At 37.1% G+C, this 22,299-nt stretch overlaps 1 pseudogene; it reads right to left on the bottom strand.

Annotated features, from left to right (window-relative positions):
* Positions 1–22,078, bottom strand: part of LOC107559033 (ceramide synthase 2-like) — a 24,652-nt pseudogene extending 2,574 nt beyond the window's left edge.
* Between the last annotated feature and the right edge of the window lie 221 nt (positions 22,079–22,299).

Raw genomic sequence — 22,299 nt, 5'->3', positions numbered from 1 at the left:
CACAATAATCCACAAGTAATCCACAGCACTCCAGTCCAACATCTGGAGAAGACAAAAGCTGAGACAAATCCAGCATTAAGACGTTTTTAACTAAAATACATAGAGTCCATAATCCATAATAACTCTTCCTCCAGTGAGTCAGTGTTCTGGTCTGAATCAGGAGAGAAATCTGCACAGATCAAGCAGCGTTTAAACAGCTCTAAACTAATATGTGGCTAGATTTTGATGTGAGAGACAACAGCAGATGCACTTTTTCACTGGAGGAAGAGTTATTATGGATTGTGGACTCTTGTTTTAGTTAAAAGCGTCTTAATGCTGGATGTGTTTCAGCTTTTGTCTTCTCCAGATGTTAACTGATGGACTGGAGTGCTGTGGATTACTTGTGGATTATTGTATTATCAGCTGTTTGGACTCTCGTTCTGACGGCACCCATTCACTGCAGAGCATCCATTGCTGAGACACTGATGCAATGCTACATTTCTACAAATCTGATGAAGAAACCAACTCACCTGCATCTCGGACGGCCTGAGGGAGAGCACATTCACAGCAAAATTTAATTTTTGGGAGAACCATTCCTTCATCTAATGGGATCTTCTAAAGTGTTACAGATAAAACTAGGTGTAAACCATGCAGACGTACGTTACTGCTCAAGAAGCGGAAGGCCAAGCGTACGATCAGCACGGCCCAGAAGATGTGCAGACACAGCAGAACCATCAGCAGCCCGTTAAAGAAGTAATATACGAAGAACGGAGGGTACAGGGTCACGGGATACACCCATGTGCAATACATGATCCTGAGAGACAGACAGAAACACCTTCAAAGACATCACACTAATTGGCCGTGTTTTACAGTATTACACATCTTCACATCTTTGTTCTCAACCAAACAATTTAGCACCTGGTTTTACTTGTGCACGTGTATAATCACGCTTATATCCATAGAAACACACCACGACTGTATCATAATCACATCTGCTGTGGCATGTTTGATGACAGCATGTGTGTGGAGAGAAACACAGAGAGAGAGACGGATGAGCTGGGTACCGGAAAGGGAAGATGATGAGGCGAGTGACGATGAAGATCGCAGCAAACAGGATGAAGATGTAGTTGCATGCGTTCTTCCATCGGGCGTAGTTAAACATCTTAGCTGACTGAGAGAGAGAGAGATGATATGAGGGGGAGAGACTGATGCGTACAGAAGAGGGAGAGACAGAAATGTATTTAGCACATTTTTTAACACTGACATGGACAACTTGAAGACAAATGACTGGGAGGATGTGTCTCTTACAATTTCTACAGAACATGCTCCAGGATGTACTTTAGTATGATTTTTAATGTTTATAAAAAGTCCCGAGGCCGCTGCGTTTATTTGACTAAAACTATGGCAAAATCTGAAATATTGTGAAATATTATTATAATTTAAAAGAGCTGATTTCTGTGTGATTATGTGTTAAACTGTAATGTATTTCTGTGATGCGCAGCTGTATTTTCAGCATCATTACTCCAGTCTTCAGTGTCACATGATCTTCAGAAATCAGTATAATATGCTGATCTGCTGCTCAAGAAACATTTCTGATTATTATCAATGTTGAAAACAGCTGTGCTGCACAATATTTGTGTGGAAACCATCATGCATTTTATTTTTCAGGATTCACAGATGAATAGAAAGTTTAAAAGAACAGCATTTATTTGAAATAGAAATCCTCTGCAACATTATAAATGTCTTTACTGTCAATTTTGATAAATCTAATGCTAATTAAAAGTATTGATTTCTTTAAAACAAAAAATTTCTTTAGTTTTGCCTAAAGTGCAAATTTTCTGTGACAAATGTGCTGTGAATACTGTACCCACAATGCAATGCACACTGTTACACTGTTCTTTCCAGTGAAGTACATACTTTAAGTGCATATGTTAGCATTGGCTTACAATAATACATTTGATCTAGTTTCAAGGGGAGAAAAAATAAATAAATCTGAGAAGCACCACCTCAGAAGTAACTTGAAGAGCTGTAAACATTCACAGATTACAGGGTTTGAACCAACAACTAAACAGGCCAAATCTTTAATAACTAAGATACACAACATCTAAATTACTCTATTGTGTTGACAATACATTATACCTCTGTCTAATGTTTTCAATGATTTAAACAAGCTGTGTAATTGGTTGAGATGTTGTCACGTGTCTGTGAGGTTGTTCTTCTCACCTCGAGCAGATAGTCGGCTGAATCATGAATGAACATGATGAGCGTTCCCGCTCTGGTGTAATTAACACACCAGGAGAAGCTGATCAACGTGATGGTGGCCATGTGATGAATGACCTGCTCTTTGAAGTCCTGCAGGAGACCGTGAGAGACGCTAAGATCAGTACACAGTTATGAGTTCTTCATACTACGTCTGTCAGTTTAATGCGATTCATTATGAAGCTCCATCATGGTCCCTGACTCACACATTTCACAAAGCTTTTCTTTTGTTTATTATGCATCCCTTTCCCGTGAGGTCCTGTTATAATGTTACTCAAGATGTCTGTCATAATTTAGTTTTTAATGACCAATAATATAAATAAATATATCTAAATATAAGTAATAATAAATGTATTATAATATAAATAATAATAAATCTCTTTGAAACAAAAAACATGTTAAATTACACTAATTGAAAATAAATAAATAAAAAGATATGTCAAATTAAATGTTTTACTTTAAAGTACGTTTGTGTTCTAATAATCCTTTGCTGTGTTTTAAAGAAGAACACATTTCTATGTGCTGCAGACTAACATACTAAAGCACACGTAATGCACTTGATTATCATTTTAACTGTAGCGTGTTTACATTTTACAGCTAAAATAGTTTAAGTGTAGTAAATTGCAACTTCATTATTACAAATGTGTAATTACGAATATTTTTAAATGCATGACATACAAGTTTCAATAGAAATGTCATTAAAGTATATTTTAGTTTAGCATAAATGCTTGACGTTTAGTCCAGCAGTAAAGACAATAGAAGTAATTATGAAATTACATATAAAGATGTACCTAAGTCCTATATGACATCAATGCAACATCAGCTCTATTTAAAGGTAGTTGGCTATAGAAATGCTTAGTTCTTATGTACTACATTTGCAGTTTGTGCATTTCAAATTGTTGTACATTTAATGCAGTATTTGCTGAGATGACAAGGAACCCTTTAGAAAAAGAGCAGCTGGTCAAGATGCCATGGTTTGACAGGAGACTGAACTCACCAGAGCGGGGAAGCCTTTCCACATCTCCTCCAGATCATACAACCAGGGTTTCTAGAGAACAGGACGGATTGTGTTATGCAAAAAAACCCAGCACAGAAAATAAAACCAGAGAGTTAAAACAGGCTGAAACTGCAAAGGACTTACATCTATTAGTGCAACAAGACCACCGATGAAGGCGAGAAGATAAAAGGTGAATCTCCAGCTGCAAAAGAGCAAAAGGGTCAAGGTTTGGTTAGTTAACCAAGTCATGCTGTTAGATGCCGTAACTAAACCGTTATGAGAGGAAAACCATCTTTCTGCCATTGACGCTCTTTCAAAAGAAGTGTATACATGTTTTTTCCAAGTAGTATATTTCACTATATTTATGATGCACCAAATTTCACAACAGAACATATTCAGCTGAAAATTAATTTTCAGTTTCGGCCAAAATAGTTTTGGAGGGCTAAAATCATTGACCAAAACAATGACGTTTAATTAGCATTTCTCTGATGGAGCATTATGACTGTCTCATGCACATAACACGGATAAACTACGCCAGGTAAATATGTCAGCTGTGTGGACGCTACCGCTGGATTAACAATGTGGATTTTCTCCTTTTAGAGGAACTGAGGATCTTTTCATTTGACCTGTGAACAAAAACTTTATTTTTGGTGTCTGCCATCCAATAATCGCAATAAGCTTTGTTATGTTTTGATATGAAACTAAGTCTGATCTTTCAAATTCTGTCAAATAGAAACAACAATTTGCTGCAGCAATCATCTCTTGCTCATTACTATTAGTTATAGCATGAAATAAACATGAATGAACATCAGAAGGTGTTGAAAGAAACAGAACAACTTACTGAAATTAATCATGTCTCATGTAATCGATCAATCAGTGTTTCAACCACAGAAAGACATCAGTAAAACAGCTCATAAACAATAATGTCACGTAACACCATATACAGTGTCCATAAACTCATTAGCCCGCATGAAAAAAAAAACTCTCAATGCACTGTATTATATATTCATTATATATTTTACTTAATCTGTTGTCTTCATTATTTAATGCATGTTTGAATAAATGTGTCATGAAAACAAGTTTTATTATGGCGACCGCTTAAATGTTTATATTTCATGAATTAGAATCAAACATAATTATATAATTAAAAGTTGATATAAAACAGCCTTATATGCAATTTAAACGTTTACATAAAAATCTGTTTTTTATCTGCGTGTTGATTATTAAATACATTTGATGAATTAATTGATTATTAAACAAATCATTTTCAGTTTCTGTGATTTGTTAAAAAATCATTCCTAATGTAATTAATTACCAATTTCATTAGATTTTTTACCACTACCTGATTATTATATATTTTGTCACTAGCAAAAGGTTTGAGAGCAGCCAATCAGTGATGTTTTTACGGGTCTTTCTGAGATCTTCCTTGGTTCCTGTGCTTGAACTAAATGCGCTGTTTCTTGCAATAGATCTCTGTGCATTAGGCTTTAAGAGCTGAGCTGGAAAAAAGAGCAATGCTGTTGTCCTCTAGAACCAAGATTGAGAAAAACTGCATGTGAACGAGCCTTTAAAACTTTTACTAAACATATGAATAATTTAGTAAGTGCCAAACACGCTTCAGCTTTTGCACTTAAGAGAAACCGCTTTCATAAAGCAGCATTTAATCTCGTACATCAGCAGCTAAAGCTCATCTCACAGGAAACAGTCGATGGTAACAGGACTATAAAGGGTGCTTGTGTGAATAATGTTTCTGTTGGTGTGTGTGTTTTCACCTGGCCTCACGAAACTTCTTGAGAAGGTTGGGTCTGTCTTGATTCCTGCGCCGCCTGAACCAGCGCTGGACCTGTGGCTCGGTCCATCCCGTCTGCTTGCACAGTTTCTCTACTGAACTCTGGAGAGCAAAAACACGATAAATTACCAAATAAATGTAACTGTAATCAGTCAAACGATTAATCGCAATTAATCGCATCCAAAATAAGTTTTTATTTACATAATATATGTGTGTGTACTGTGTATATTTATTATGCATATATAAATACACACACTTACTGTATATATTTAGAAAATATTTACATGCATATATTTATATTCATATAATTTATGTTATATATAAATATATTTAATATACAAACGTAACATTTTTCTTAAATATATACATGCATGGTTGTGTATTTAAATACGCATAATAAATATACACAGTACACACACATATACTATGTGAACAAAAACTTTTATTTTGGATACGATTAATCGCGATTGATCGTTTGGCAGCACTAATGCAAAGATTTGATTTCAAAAACGGTATCATAGCTATTAAACGATTTCTTGTTATGGTTTTCAAACTGTATTTAACCTCAGAGTGATCTCAAAGTAAAAAGAGGTGATAATATCTGATTTTGTGATTTTGTCAAAATGATTAATAGTTGAAAACATTATAATTTTAGAAAAGTAGTCAAATGTAATCAGTTACATTACTTTAATAAAATAACTGAAATAGTTGCACAAGCCTACTTATTAAATTTTAGATAGGGTAACTTCTAAAGTAACCTTCCCAACACTGAGTGTGGGCCAATGTGTTGAGAGCGGTTAGCAGCGTACGCACCTGTGTGGGGTTTTTAGTTGTGTTGCAATAGTGGGACTCCAGTGTGAGGTTGTGTGTAACTCGCCGTCTGACTGTTTCCTTCAAGCCCAGCAGAGAGGCTAGCGGTGTAGCAACATATCTGAACATACAGGCAGACGTTTTTGATGAAAGTGAATAGTAGTTATTCAGCAAGGATGCATTAAATGATCAAACGTGACAGTAAAGAAACGTATAATGTTACAAAAATAAATGCTGCTCTTTTAACTTTCTATTCATCAAAGAATCCTGAAAAATAAAATGTATCACAGTTTCCAGAAAAATATTGTGCAGCACAACTGTTTTCAACATTGATAATAATCAGAAATGTTTCTTGAGCAGCAAATCAGCATATTAGAATGATTTCTGAAGATCATGTGACACTGAAGACTGGAGTAATGATGCTGAAAATACAGCTGCGCATCACAGAAATACATTACAGTTTAACATAGATTCATATAGACAACAGTTATTTTAAAATGTAATAATATTAACCATTTTTACTGTTCTACTGTATTTTTGATTAAGTAAATGCAGTTTTGCTGAGCAGGCGAGATGTCATACATTAAAGTTTTACATTAAAAACACTATGTATTTTAAATGACGTTGATTGATATGTTGAAATGGACTGTTTGAAATTCTGATACCATCCATAGTGACGCAGGGTGAGAACACATTCAAGTTCGAAAAGCGAGACACAAAAAGCACGTAGACAATAGAACTAAAGATCTATTTATAAACAGTCAGGCCAGACAGAGGGAGAGCGAGAGGGAGAGAAAAGCTCTGCATGGAGGGCATACTGTAAAACACACAGGAAGAAGAAGACTTTGACGCACCTCTCAAAGACCTGTCGAATTATTAGAAACAGGACGGCGATTGGCAGTACCGCCCACAAATCCCGTGCCTTCGCAAAGACCCGGCCATCACGGTCCTCCAGATCTGCCCATCCCAATCCCTCTGGGAACCACAGACGCTCGTGCCAGAACACTTCACTCACCCACTCCAGCATTCTGCAAAACAGAGACACACAGATGAGTTACAGTCATGCATGTGAAAGACAAGTTTTATACAAAGCGACATATGAAGTTACACATTTTAATGATTTCTTGCTTTCCCTGGGAAGTGAAGCTTGACGTTGTTAGCACTATGCTCTTCTGTTTGAGCTATCCATCCACCCATCCATCCATCATCTATCTAATCTACCCATCCACCCAGCCATCCATCATCTATCTAATCTACCCATCCATCCATCATCTATCTAATCTACCCATCCATCCATCCATCATCTATCTAATCTACCCATCCATCCATCCATCCATCATCTATCTAATCTGCCCATCCATCCATTCATCCAACATCTATCTAATCTGCCCATCCACCCATCCATCCATCATCTATCTAATCTACCATCCATCCATCCATCATCTATCTAATCTGCCCATCCATCCATTCATCCATCATCTATCTAATCTGCCCATCCATCCATTCATCCATCCATCATCTATCTAATCTACCATCCATCCATCCACCCATCCATCCATCCTTCCACCCATCATCTATCTAATCTGCCCATCCATCCATTCATCCATCCATCATCTATCTAATCTTCCCATCCATTCACCCATCATCTATCTAATCTACCCATCCATCCACCATCTATCTAATGCATCCATCCATCCACCATCTATCTAATCTACCCATCCATCCACCCATTCACCAATCATCTATCTAATGCATCCATCTATCCATCCATCATCTATCTAATCCATCCATCCATCCTTCCACCCATCCATCCATCTAATCTGCCCATCCATCCATCCATCCATCCATTCACCCATCATCTATCTAATCTGCCCATCCATCCATCCATTCACCCATCATGTATCTAATCTACCCATCCATCATCTATCTACCATTCATCCATCCATCCTTCCACCCATCCATCCATCTAATCTGCCCATCCATCCATTCATCTAACATCTAATCTGCCCATCCATCCATCCATCATCTATCTAATCTACCCATCCATCCATTCATCCATCATCTATCTAATCTGCCCATCCATCCATCCATTCACCCATCATCTAATGCATCCATCCATCCTTCCACCCATCCATCCATCATCTATCTAATCTACCATCCATCATCTATATAATCTATCCATCCATCATCTATATAATCTATCCATCCATCTATCCATCCATCCTTCCACCCATCCATCCATCATCTATCTAATATGCCCATCCATCCATCATCTATCTAATCTACCCATCCATCCATTCATCCATCATCTATCTAATCTACCCATCCATCCATTCATCCATCATCTATCTAATCTGCCCATCCATCCATCCATCATCTATCTAATCTACCATCCATCATCTATATAATCTATCCATCCATCATCTATATAATCTATTATCTAATCCATCCATCCATCCTTCCACCCATCCATCCATCTAATCTGCCCATCCATCCATCCATCCATCCATTCACCCATCATCTATCTAATGCATCCATCCATCCTTCCACCCATCCATCCACCATCTATCTAATCTACCCATCCATCCATCCATCCATCCATCCATTCACCCATCATCTAATGCATCCATCCATCCTTCCACCATCTATCTAATCTACCCATCCATCCATCCATTCACCAATCATCTAATGCATCCATCCATCATCTATCTAATCCATCCATCCATCCATCCATCCATCCACCCATCTATCTAATCTGCCCATCCATCCATCCATCCATCCATCCATCCATTCACCCATCATCTATCTAATCTACCCATCCATCCATCCTCTATCTAATCTACCCATCCATCCACCCATCATCTATCTAATCCATCTACCCATCCATGATCTATTCCATCCATCCATCCATCCATCCATCCATCCACCCACCCATCCATTCATCTATCATCTAATCCATCCATCCATCATCTATTCCTGGACCTATGGATCTATCTATTCAACCAACCAACCACCCATGTAACTATCTATCCATCCATCCAGAAAGAAAGATTTCTGAGAAAAAAAAGTCATCTGGCAGTTTTTAGGGGGAAAGTTAGAATTGTGAGATAAAAGGTTGCAATTACCTTTTTTTAAATATATTTTTTTATTGCAAGGTGGAACCAAGCTTCCATAAGGATGCTTATTTTCCCAATTGTAAAGAGTCCTGCACCCTCACATCTCTTTAACCTTTCACCTGTTTTATTTTGTTTGTCTTCAGCAGGTGAAAATGGTGCATCCTATCACTTACTACAGCAGCAGCACACGCTCCTCAACAACACACACGGCTTGAGGAATCATGCAAACGCTGCAGGATGATGCAAACACTGAATGCTGTTTGTTCTAAAACCTCCAAACCTCTAATCCTCAGTATGAGAGAAAATAACAGTGCTGCCTTAGCAAACACAACTGTGTCATAAAATCTGATATGGGTACATGCACTTGGCCATGTTTAACAGTGACATATGACATCACTCGATCTGACACAGCATCTCTGAAGCTTGCAGATGTAAAGCTTTGTTCCAGCTACAGTATGTTGTGCTCACAGATGGCATTGGCTCCTAGACACCTTCTTTACTTTCGACTTACACAGATCGTGCATGGGCTTCAAGTGGGTGGAGTGACTGGTTACGTTACAACCTCAAGACAGACCACAGTTGATCTAGATAAGCTGTTCAAAGATGTTGAGTTTGAGTTGTTGTTTTTCATTTTGAAGAGGAAGAACACACATGCTGTTTAACATTACAGGGCAGGAGGCATCTGAAATCAGACTAAGGCAGATGTGATGTGTGTATATGATCTGCACAGTATAGCTGAGGTTTGTGTGATGTGGTGACCCTATAGTAGTCTCCTAATTATTACTGCCGCTTGCCAAGCCTTGCATTATTTTTGCTTTGCGTTATTATTACATGCACTTAGTATTTTTTTTATTTATTTTTTTACAAAAGATGCATTTTTTGAATCAGTTGTACTGATCCTCTACTAAGACCCTGATAACACAGTCTAATTACGGCTGAAACTACATGGTGTTTTAGATATTCCGCAGCTAAGCCTGAATCTGCACTCAACGGCCCGCCCTTAGATTTCACCGAACTAAAGAGTGGAAGGATGTGGTCACTGATGCAACTGACTGAAGCGCAGGAGGATTGTAAAAGATGGAAGGATTAATTGTTCCTGAAAACACGAAACATTTCTGAAAGCTTTGCATGTTTGGAGAGTAATAGCAACAGACTGCTTAGACAGGAAAAAGTTGCCGGATCTATAGTATGCATAAAACAACCCATCACAGCTCATTTTTTGTTACTTGATGCAATAGTTTCTGCAAATGATTTCACAGTTGGCAGCAAATAAATGAGAGAAATGTGCAACTTGTGTATAGTCAGAATGGGGAAATATCTCAGTGACAAACATACTCTCTGACATCGCATGGCAATCACATTCCTCAGAAGAGCTAATATCTTCCTGAATGTTTTTCTGCTACACTGATGAAAGTCTCTCAGTCTTATCTCACTAATTGAAGACATGCACTTTGACCTTCTGATGCATATTGCACAAAAAAACTGGAAAGCATCAGGACAACAGCTCTAATCTGATTAACTGTTTTCTCTGATTCGGAGTGCACAGGTTTAAACAGATCACCTGGAAACACAATTGTCTTTACAAAGCACCAGACTGCTACAATGAGCCCTGCTGGATTTGCCAATGTTTGCATTACATCTTCACATTTTGGTTGCAGCATGCAGCAGCAAGCAATACTGTATATTTCACTTTCTGTTTATTACTTTTGCATGGACAGAAATTCTGATTACAAAGTCAACACACATTTTTAAAGTTGGCATGAAATGAAATCCAACATATCTTTTTAATAAATGCATATAGGTCTTAGGCCCTACTTTATATTAGGTTTTTCTAAATGGTGTATATGTACTTAATAATAAAATAATGAATTGTAAGGTACAATGTACCTATTGTGTTCATCTTGAATTGCTAAACACATTTGCTGCTATTAAGGTGAAATACAGGTAAAATGGGACAGGTTTGGTGGTCTGGTTAGGTTTAAGGGATAGAGGGTCAACAGTGTAATTATAGATGTAACTACAGAAATTAATTACAGGTGTATGCAAGATAGTATTTTCAAATATAAGTACAGTGTAAAAGCATGTATGCACTCAAGAAGAACATTGTATTGTAAATGATTATTTTAAATGTAAGTATACATAGTTAAGAACACTTGATATAAAGTGGGTCTGGTCTTACTGGTGTGATTTTTTTGATCTCTTATAGTTTAACCAAGGCTTCACTTTGGTGACGTATACAGGACTTTCCGATCATAAGCTTTTCCAAAATCTTTTGTCATGCTTTAAAGAATTACACTTATTTTGCTGTGTTGACTAACATACTAAAGCACATGTAAAGTACTTTTAAAGAGCTGATTATAGGTGTTTGTAATTTTGACTGTGTTATTTGATATTATATTTAAAAGTTGATATATCTTCAATGTACTAAATCCATCATTACAAATAAATACTGTACATGACATACAGGCTTCAACAGAAATGACATTAAAGTTGATTTTAGTTTATCATAAATGTTTGTCTGTACATTCAGCAGTAACACTTTGACCATATTTCAAAGACAATAGAAATTATGTATAAAAATTACACATAAGAATTGCATATAAAACCTACTTGTAGTTGTGTATAATTTTAAACTTAAGTATAATAGTACCTACTTACATGGGACACTAAAGTTCAGCTACTTTTATTTAATATGAATTTAAGTGATAATGCAGTGTCTGAAAATTTAGTTTGCACTTATGTACCACATCTCAACATCCAATCAACAGCCGATGCATAGAACCTAATAATACAGAAGAAAAAATCTGTCTCTACATCCATTTCATCATGACTTTAATGGGTTTTTGCCACAAAACTCTATTATTGTGCTGTCACTCAAGGAGGTTTAGCACTATCCATTTATTCAATCAACAGAGCCATTAAACAACATGTGACTGATCACCCTATATTAGAGAATAGAAAATAACAACATACAGATATGAGAGTGAATAATGAACAGTATGAACTGGGATGTGAATAAATGAACAGCATTTTAATTTAGGTGAACTGTTCTTTTAAATCCCATGAGTTACATTTAAGAGACGACAGTTTTATAAAACAGAAGTTGAATCAGTGACCGGGTAACACACTTCTGTTTTAATGTTTGGGTGCAGCGTTTGTGTTCTTCCTGTTGTGACAGCAGTTCATAAAGATATATTGATATATTCAATCTCTCTAGACTGTTCAAGAACAGACCACTGAAATGTAATTCACTGTGCTAAAACAACTTGTCACATCAAATTGTACTAGATATAACAGAGAGAGTGATCTTGTGAAAATGAAGTGCACTCGATTGACTCGTTGCTGGGAGTTTGATTGACAGGCGATCTGACCAATCATAACGCCAAATCTGCCATTTTTGTCCGACAAACAAACAAGACAGGAGAGTAGATTAACGTCAGTGGTCTTGAACTTGAAAATGTTGTGTACTGACATCTTCCTGCGGTTGAAACAAGATACCTTCTGATGTTTATTTTTGTTTATTTCATGCTATAAGTAGTATAGAGGAAGAGATGATCGCTTCACGTCCCGCTTGAACTGAGGCGCTACAGCCATCTGTCATGACACATTAAAGAGCCAAAATTGTATTTTGTACTGTTTGAAATTCTTTAAAAAATGACAAAAATTGAACGCTGAGACCATGTTTCATACCAGAAGTAACCTGCTCCGTGTCTTGTCTGTCGGCATGTTGTCAGTGTCCTCTTTGCTCCGAGATGTATTTTTACTGCGTGAGAACATATGACTTCAAAATTTGGCATGGCTTCAAATTTGGTCATTCTTTAAAGAAATTCAAACAATAAATACCGTTTTGTGGCTCTTTAATAATGTGTTGTGACAGATCGCTGTACTGCCTCAGTTCAAGCAGTATGTGAACCAATCATCTTCTCATATTTACTTAAAGCATGAAATAAACATGAATGAACATCAGACGGTATGGCAGATTTGGCGTTATGATTGGTCAGATCGCCTGTCAATCAAACTCCCTGCGAAGGGTCAGCTGTATTGAATGTGCACTTCAAATCTTAAGTATGTTTTTAAAACACTGTACTAGCAGATAATGAATAAATCAATGAATAAAAGAACACTTAAGTGCACTTGAAAAGAGACACATTCTTGACTGTTTCTTACACTTTTCAAAAGTGCACTTTGTAATAATCCCAAATTAAACGTTATACTTTAAAGAAAATTTTAAATCATTATGTTTTAATAAAAAGTAAACAAACTTATTTTGATGTGTTGATTAACGTACTAAAGCACATGTACAGTGCTTGATTATAACATGTAGCATGTTATTTGATATTACATTGTACATGTACTAAATTGCAGCTTCAGCATTACTAATGTGTAACTAAATACATGACATACAGGTTTCAATAGAAATTACATTAAAATATATTTTAGTTTATCATAAAATGCTTGTTTTTACAAGGCTGCGTTTAGCAGTCAAATGCATCAGTGCTGCAAACATGTTACGAGTACAAGGTCAGATAAAGTTCAGTTTAAGACTCTGTCTTATTTCAGAACTTGTGTTAATGCAAGCATTCCTCTTCACCGCAGTCAGACACGCCTGTGAGGGTCAGACGACAGCGCTTCCTGAGCTCTCATTGGCCGCTCTGGTCATGTGACTCCCCTCTGGCCATTCTCTGCTCAACCTATCAGTGCACTGTGTGTGTGTGTGTGTGTGTGTGTGTGTGGCAGGACCGTGAGGAAGTGTGTAGAGCGTTTTGCGAGGAACAGGGTTTTGTCGAGTGCTGGGAACTCAAGCAGACGTCAGAAGAGTGAGTGTGTGAATGATAAGTAGTGCGTGGATTCACAGAGGTTTTTAATACATTCAGAACGCTATGCAATGGCATTCCCATTCATTTCAGTGCATTTGCTCTGCTTGCACTGCTATTCCAATATAATCAAATATCTGCCGTGCATATGGAGAACGATTATTGAACCAGATGGTTTGGTTATGATCTACTAGCAGGCACTAAACTAGAGCATGCCAACCAGAAAAACCTTGAGACTTTGGCATTTGTGTGTTTGTGTCTTGTGGAAAACACTGTACTGTATGACAGACAGCCCCAAAGACTCATTATAGTCTATTTACAGAGCACTAATGATGCCTGATGGCAACCGTCCCAATCCCAGATGTGTGTCAGACAAGGTCGACTAAAACATTGAATTAATAAATGATTCATTCAGCAAGGTCAAACACGCTCTTGACACTGACCACCCTCTGAATATAAACCACATTCTACAGTTATGCTCCTCTGATCCAGATGTGCACCGAGTAGATTATCAGACGATGACGAGACATGAAATCAATCAAAATGGACGGAAAAGATCAAATGAATAATCTTCGATTTTAAGACTGCTCATTAAAGGGCCTATTTTGGCCCTTTTTACAAGATGTAATATTGGTAGTAGTCTTTAGTGTCCCCAGAATGTGTCTGAGAAGTTTCAGCTCAAAATACCCCACAGATCATTTGTGTCCCTGCAGCACAAAAGCAGTGTTGAGTCGCTGGGGTATATTTGTAGCAATAGCCAACAATACATTGTATGGGTCACAATGATCATTTTTTCTTTTATACCAAAAATCATTAGGATATTAAGTAAAGATCATGTTCCTTGAAGATATTTTGCAAATTTCCTACTGTAAATATATCAGAACTTAATGTTTGATTAGTAATATGCATTGCTAAGAACTTCATTTGAACAACTTTAAAGATGATTTTCTCAATATTTAGATTTTGTTGCACCCTCAGATTCCAGATTTTCAAATAGTTGTATCTCAGCCAAATATTGTCCTCCTAACAAACCACACATCAATGAAACGCTTATCTATTCAGCTTTCAGATGATGTATACAATGTAATGTGGCCTCCTTAACTGTACCACTGTAGATTACAATATAAGTAATGGCGTATGTTTCATGTTCGCATTGTGCACTCCCCACCAGGTGCAATATTCTGATTGTTTGCATCTTGTTTTTTTTTAGGCCCACAAATAATAATGTACTCATTCTAGTAAATATACAGTATATTGTAATGCACTCATTCTAATACATTTAAAAAAAATCATCTTTACATTGCTGGTAGGTAATCACTGCACAAATTAACACACTTTTTATGTTTAAAAAATACAAATAAAAATTAGAAGCGTTCTAAACTAATGCGCAGTCTTCACTGTAGCTCACAGCGCATTCAGCAACACAGAAACTTCTCAGCGCTGCCCCGCAATTTTATCAATAAAATAGCTTAATCGCTGAAGAGCTACATTGTCTTTCTCAACAAGGAGCTGGTAGCATCATTGTTTCTAAAGCAATTAAAGCCACAGCTTCACTCTTCGTAGAGAAACGCGGCAAAAACGGAGGTAATTCATACAGTCTCTCTCTCGTAAATGAACAGTTGATGAATCACACTTTTCTGAGAATAGAATATCGAAGTGGAGATCGCTAAACTGCAAGCTAACCTGTGTTTTCAGAAAGCAAGCGCGTTTATCCACAGTGGAGAGAGAGAGCGTATACTCATGGTTGCAAGGTTAGATATTTCCATATTGCGCAAATGTGAAGCTCTGTTTCGGGGGTTACGTCTCTTTATATCAGGCAATATAGATTAAACCTTGTTGTAGCCTAATATACTCTATTCATTATTTTTTAGAAACCTTGCACTTTTCAATTCCGTTTTAAACGCTGCTCTTGTATTCAAATTAAGCGTGGTCCACAGCTGCGCGCGTGCCACGATATCGATACAGCTGTCTCTGTAGTTGTATCGTCAAATCTCTGTGACGATACATTGTTGTATCGATGTATCGAACACACCGCTTTAGGTAGATTTTGAGGCGCATTACCTTGAAAAACAGAAGTAAGCCACTGCGTCCCCAGTGGCTCAGATAATGAAGACTCTTATGTTCAGTCTTACACGCCTTGTGAGACTGATTTGGTTTAATGGGGATTAAAAAATGAGGAGTGGGTGGATTTTTATCATTGTAGGCTGCCAACACACACTAATGTCCAAACACCATGTAAAAGTGGATTTTGCATAATAGGTGCCCTTTAAATCTCACAACTCTAGTGAACACGCTTTACTAAGCAATTATACTTCTGATAAAAAGAGTAAAAAATCCCCCAGATTTCCACTGAAGGAGGGAGCGGAGTCATATATAGAGAATACAAGACTGATTCACTTCAGACAGAAGAACCCCTTAGTAACCGCATAGCAACATGTCAACAACCACTCAGAACACCCTAGCAACATGTCAACAACCACTCTGAACACCCTAGCAACATGTCAACAACCACTCAGAACACCCTAGCAACATGTCAACAACCACTCAGAACACCCTAGCAACCGCATAGCAATGCCTTACAGCACCTTACTTCACAACATCAGTGCCTGCTTCTGATTTTTTTTTTCATTAATTTGTCCCATGGGATTTTTAAAAAGTCTTTGTTAAAGCATTATAAGCCATGAACAAAACTAACCAGCAACGAGGTGAATCACAACATTACAAACTTAAATTTTGAGCCAAAAATTCAGACACAAATAAAAAGGGACAGAACTGGCAAATTCACAGCTTTCATAAGGGAAAGAACTATACTCCCACGAGGCATTGCAAATGACACAATCAAACTAAAAATGATGTAGAAATATAAAACGTATCGATTTCAAGTTGTTTATATTTATAGGACCATGTATTGCAAAATATGCACATCAAAACAGCATAGTGAGACTCGATTACTGTGTGTTTTGGCACAATTTACGTGCCACAACTCTCTGACTGATGGGATTTTCTGTACAGCATCATGGGTAATGCAGCTTTTCACAATGAATTCAGCTGTTAAACATGACAGCTTTTAAAAATTAATTGAAATAATGTGAACCAGACAGCTTGAAAAAAGCATATACCACCGAATAACCTGTTGGAACTCTCCTGTGGCCGTTTTGCACAATAAAGCACCACAACATTTCCTTAAGAAACAGAAAAATTCATCTTGTTTATACAAGAGCGATTGCTATTGCAAAGAGAATTTCCATAATTACATTTGTGGCACATCAACATCCCTTTACACACACAGAGATGCCTCAACAGACTCGAGTGATGGACGAGTCCAGGTAGAGCTGCCAGACTTCCAGCACTGAGGTTCTGCTTTGTAAGGGTGAGGTGGTTTGTTTGACAGCGACGTGAAGCCATTCAATGACGAGCCAAGAACTCAGTAAACTAATCAACAGCAGCTCGTCCAGCCTGCTCAGTGTTTGTAAAGCCAGCAACAAATATTTGGGAGTCAAATGTCCATCACTGGCCTTGTGTAAACGGGTCTGTTGTATGTAATTACATCAGCCGGTGAGGGTGTGTTACAGGATGATTTCTGCTGATGATACGTCTGTATAAGCAGCTGAACCAACACCAGTGTGTCTGTATAATAGCATGCCCACTTATTTCCCTGCAGAGTCAATCAATTAAATCATTGATGTCGAATTCTAGTCCGCAAGGATCCTGTGTCATAGAGTTCTAGTTCCAGTTCTGAGGAGACAAACCAAATTTGACCAGTTCATTAGAGCATGCTGTCGAGTGTCAAGTACCACTTTTTCTTAGTATATTTTACATAAACCAGATTTTACAAGAGTGGAATATGACTTTGCACAGGCAGTGCTGATAAGAGATTCTGTTACAGCAGTCTCATGTCTAATGTTTTGTGGTTGTATGTATTTTAACATTTTAAATATCAATGGTTTTTTGTTTTGCACAGCGAGTCATTTTCTGTCATAATCGACGGCGTCATAGTTTCAGTGGTAACCAACTAAAAGGAACTCCCTTTTTCAGTAATGTGACATTAGTTTAGATGTCTTCATGATAATATAGCTTTGTAATGAAGTGCAAATAGCCACACTAGGTCAATTTTATCACTATGTTTTGACTCATTTACATACAATTTTATCATTATAAAATTATGACTTTTTTGTACTTTGAACTTGGATAACATACTAATAAACTTAGATGATATAAAGTTTAATTATGTCACCCTAACTGACATTCCAGTTCATTTTAAAAAGGTGAATTTAATTGTAAAAAAAAAAAAAAAAAGGTGAATTATGTCAATTGTGACGTGACAGTTCTATACTTAAAAAACATACATTAACAAAAATTCTCTTTAGGGAATTGATTTTTTCTGAAGAGTAAAGGGACAGTCACTCTACACTTTTTGTTCCACTGACTTCCATTCATTCGCATGTGAATGCAGGAAACAGGAAACACAAAATCGTGTGAATTTCATTGCTTTTCAAAGTTAAAATGTGCTGAATCTGTGAACTCATATCACGGAGACTGATGCATCACGTCATGACCTCTGAATTAAAATAATGCAAATTTGAAATCTGCAGGTTTGTAGCATTGGAGTGGGGTAGACTGAATATTTTTTACCTTTTGTATGTAGTATATTTTTTAAAAAGTGTGACTGTGGCTCTAGTTGAATTACTTTAGATTAACAACAACACTACACAGATTGAACAGAACTCTTACTGAACTCTCCTGTAATTGAATCAGACTTCATGTCTAGGCCTGTCACGATAACAACTTTTTGTTGTGCGATATATTGCCCCAGAAATAATTGCGATAAGCGATATTATTTTCATTTTAAAGACCATTTTATGCCACTGAATATATAATCATAATGTAACGGCATAATAATGCAAGAAGGCCTACACACTTCCAAACGACAACAAACTTTTCATTTTTAAGAATATTTAGATCATGGAATTTAAGTGTCAAAATATTAGATACCTTAAAAAACCTGAATAAATAGTAAATAAACGTCCTAACAAACAGTGCAAAGTAACAAGTAGAAAAAAAGAAAAATGCACAAAAGACTTGCATGGAGATTTTTCCATCTACAGATTTTTCCCTCACCTTCTTTTCTCTGTAAATGAAGGTTGCACACTATTGCTGAAAAACACAATCACTACTCAGCACTCAGATGTCCGTACGCACAAAGACACAGATCCCTAAACAAGACCAAACCTGCAGATGAAACTTTGTTTGTAGAAGCATTTTTTAAATGTGTACGAGAAGCTGCAGAAGACACAGGCGCAAGTGGAATGTACAAAACATGGTGACATTAATGTTTTAGTAAATATAATGGGCGATATATTGCGTCACCAAAAAGTATTGAGGTCATGTACATACATTGCGTCAATATATTGATTATTGCGACAGGCCTATTCATGTCAGGTGGTGGTTGAAGTGATCCTGCTGATAACACACACAAATCATTTACTTCAAACAATAAACCATGAAACCAGAGGTTTGGAACGGAAAGTTTGGGCAGCATTACGGATCACTGATGTGGGAAAACGTGTTAAACACACCTGAGCATCTAACAGCAGATGTCCACACACACCCCATCATGCAGATGGAACATTAGGGGTGTGATTTACTGATTTTGCATTGCTGTCGGGTTCATTTGGGTATTAAAATCAGACTCAGAATTCATTTTAGAGCTTCGCAAACGTTTTATAGATCATATTGTGCTTTGAAATGGAAAATATTTGAGCCAAATGATTCAGAGCTGAAGTTTTACACTGTAAAAAATGACTGTGAATTTAACGGTAAAAGACTGTAAAAATGCTACAGTAAAAACCTGTTAAATGGTTAACGGTAAATTCCCCTACTATATACGGTGAAAAACTGTATTGGACATTACATGTAATTTTACGGTAGTATACCGCTTTAGGAAGTGAAAAAGACCGTAAATTGACATTCCCAGAATTCCCTGCATTACATTTCAAATTTGATGTTTTTTTGTTGAAATAACGATGTTTCTTCTTAGTTTTTTCTAATCAGTTTTGTATATTAGGGTTGTATGTTACACCTAATGTTGTTAAATGAATGTTTATTGCATTATTTCAGTATCATGTGTGTTACCGTGATGCTGTTTAGTGTTTAGTGTTTGTGTGCTCCTTCTATATATGTTAATATTTAAAAGCTGCTTGTGATGGGCTTTGGTTCATCATGTGACTCTCATCACCTCCTGCATTTGGTGGTTATCAGTGTATTACAAAGCTACAAAACAGATTTCAGTACTGTAATAGGTTGGTATAGTAACATTATATCAGTTAATGAAATTACGGTATTTAACTGTAAATTTAAGTTAAAACAGTCAAACCTAAAATGTTGCTACCATATTTTTTACGGTAAAATTCCAGCAACTACAGCTGCCGTTTTTTACCGTAAATTTTATGGAATTTTTTTACACTGCAGTTTAAAGGCACGTTCTCACTGTGACAACACTCCCTGCAATTGAGGGACGATTAACAATAATTAATTATTCACTGGAGTATAGTGTGACAACTAGCCCCGGTCTTCCTCTGCTGTATTTGTCCGAAACCTGACTGATTCTAATTAGGTCAAAGGTAAGAGCAGAAGCTCTCTGATGGTTTAGTCAAATCTTCCACACATGGTTCTAGTGGACTCACTCACCAGTACTGGTGTCTCGTGTTAGTGTGTCATCTTCAAGGCTTTCTATTTTGGGAAAGCTCCAATTTAAGATGAAATCTCAGCGCAAATGTGTGCGCAGAGCAATGAAGTGAAAATGTTGGGTAAATGTTTCATAGCAGATAGACAGAAAGGGCTGACGACAGGATAGCACATGGACTCTTGAACTGTGGTTCATCATACGATCCAGCTGAATGCACACGTCTATCTGGCTGTCTAAACTGGGATTCCCACTGAATTCTATTGTTCTTAATTACTTTATAAACTCTACTATTAAAAACAGTTCATTATTTTAATTAGGAATAAGTATTTTAACTGTAAGGTTCACATAAAGGTAGTAATTGTCTCCCACAAACAATAATAAAACTAAATAGCAAACACCATCACAGAACTTTTCTAAACACCTGTTGATTTTGAGACAGAAGACTTGTTATGGTTTTAAAATGCATTCTTGATATAGAGAGTAAAGACTCGATATATAGAGTTAAAAGTGAGCTCAGACTGACTGATTAAATTGAGCAAATACGCCTGTAGAAATAGTGCAGTTGCAAGACATAAACCACTAAAATATGTTCTTCAGAAACATATACAAAAATGCCAAAAGAGAGATTTGCATATGTTGACCAAATTTGTCATATTACTTCCCATACATCAAGTCTCACTATAGTTCCTCAGGGCCTTTTGCCCTCTGACCTTTGATCCCACACCATTTAGCTTCAATACAGTATTGATTTCGTCTTTAATCAAACCATCTTCCATATTCCATTACGTTACTCCATCAATATTAAATACAACATAAACAGAGCTTTGATACACTTTGGGGCCAATACGAAATCTAATTTCCCTTAAAGGGACAGTTCACCCAAAAATGAAAATTCTGTCATCATTTAGTCACCGACAAGTTGTGCCAAACCTGTATGAATTTCTTTCAGCCGTTGAGCGCAGAAGAAGATATGTTGAAGAATGTTGGAAACCAAACAATTGACGGCAGCCATTGACTTCCATAGTATTTTTTCCATTACTATGGTGGACAATGGACGATCTTTGGTTGGTGGTTACCAACATATATCTTCAAAATATCTTCTTTTGTGCTCAACAGCTGAAAGAAACTCATACAGGTTTGGTACAACTTGTCGGTGACTAATTGATTTTTAATTTTTAGGTGAACTATCTGTTGAAATGAGGCATTTAGCCCCATTGTCCCGCCATAGTTTGTTTAGCGCATGTGCTTGAAATGAGAGCTTTCTTACATCAGCGAACTTTACTGTTGTACACTCGTACACGTTCAGCTGTCTAATTAGAGACACTAGGCTTATAAGATAGGTATAAAAACTACAGCCTGACGCTAACAGCCTACCGACTTTATTTTTACTGTTTCTACAAGCGAGGACGTGCCCAAAAGGAAGTTTTGTCAGCTTCAGCTCACTTCTGGATACAAATGTGTCGTAATAATGTAATAATGTATCGTAATAATGTAATAATGTAACGTCCGCTACACGCACGCGGTAATGCGGAGAGACTCACTTCAGTCGTCGGTCAGAAACAGCGCTCTCTCGCTTCTCCGGTTCTCTCCGCTGGTTTTTAATGCTCCGTTAGTGGATTCACGGTTCGGCCAGACTGTTCACCAACCGCATCTCTCCTCCCCAAACAAACAAAAAGTTTTCTACTTGGTAGAAATCGGTTTAACGGAGAGGGCGGCTCCACAAAGCTACAGCTATGGCGAGTTTGAATGGTATTTCCTGATTGAGCTTATATCACGAGCGATTCAGAGCTGTTCTTCCGCTTGGCTCCGGTGATGAGAGAGAGAGAGAGAGAGAGAGAGAGAGAGAGAGA

Source organism: Sinocyclocheilus grahami, unplaced genomic scaffold (genome assembly GCF_001515645.1).
Source record: "Sinocyclocheilus grahami isolate Dianchi unplaced genomic scaffold, SAMN03320097.WGS_v1.1 scaffold672.1, whole genome shotgun sequence".
In the NCBI taxonomy this organism is placed as follows: Eukaryota; Metazoa; Chordata; class Actinopteri; order Cypriniformes; family Cyprinidae; genus Sinocyclocheilus; species Sinocyclocheilus grahami.
Note: the sequence above shows the minus strand (reverse complement) of the source record. Positions and strands in the feature narration are given on the sequence as shown.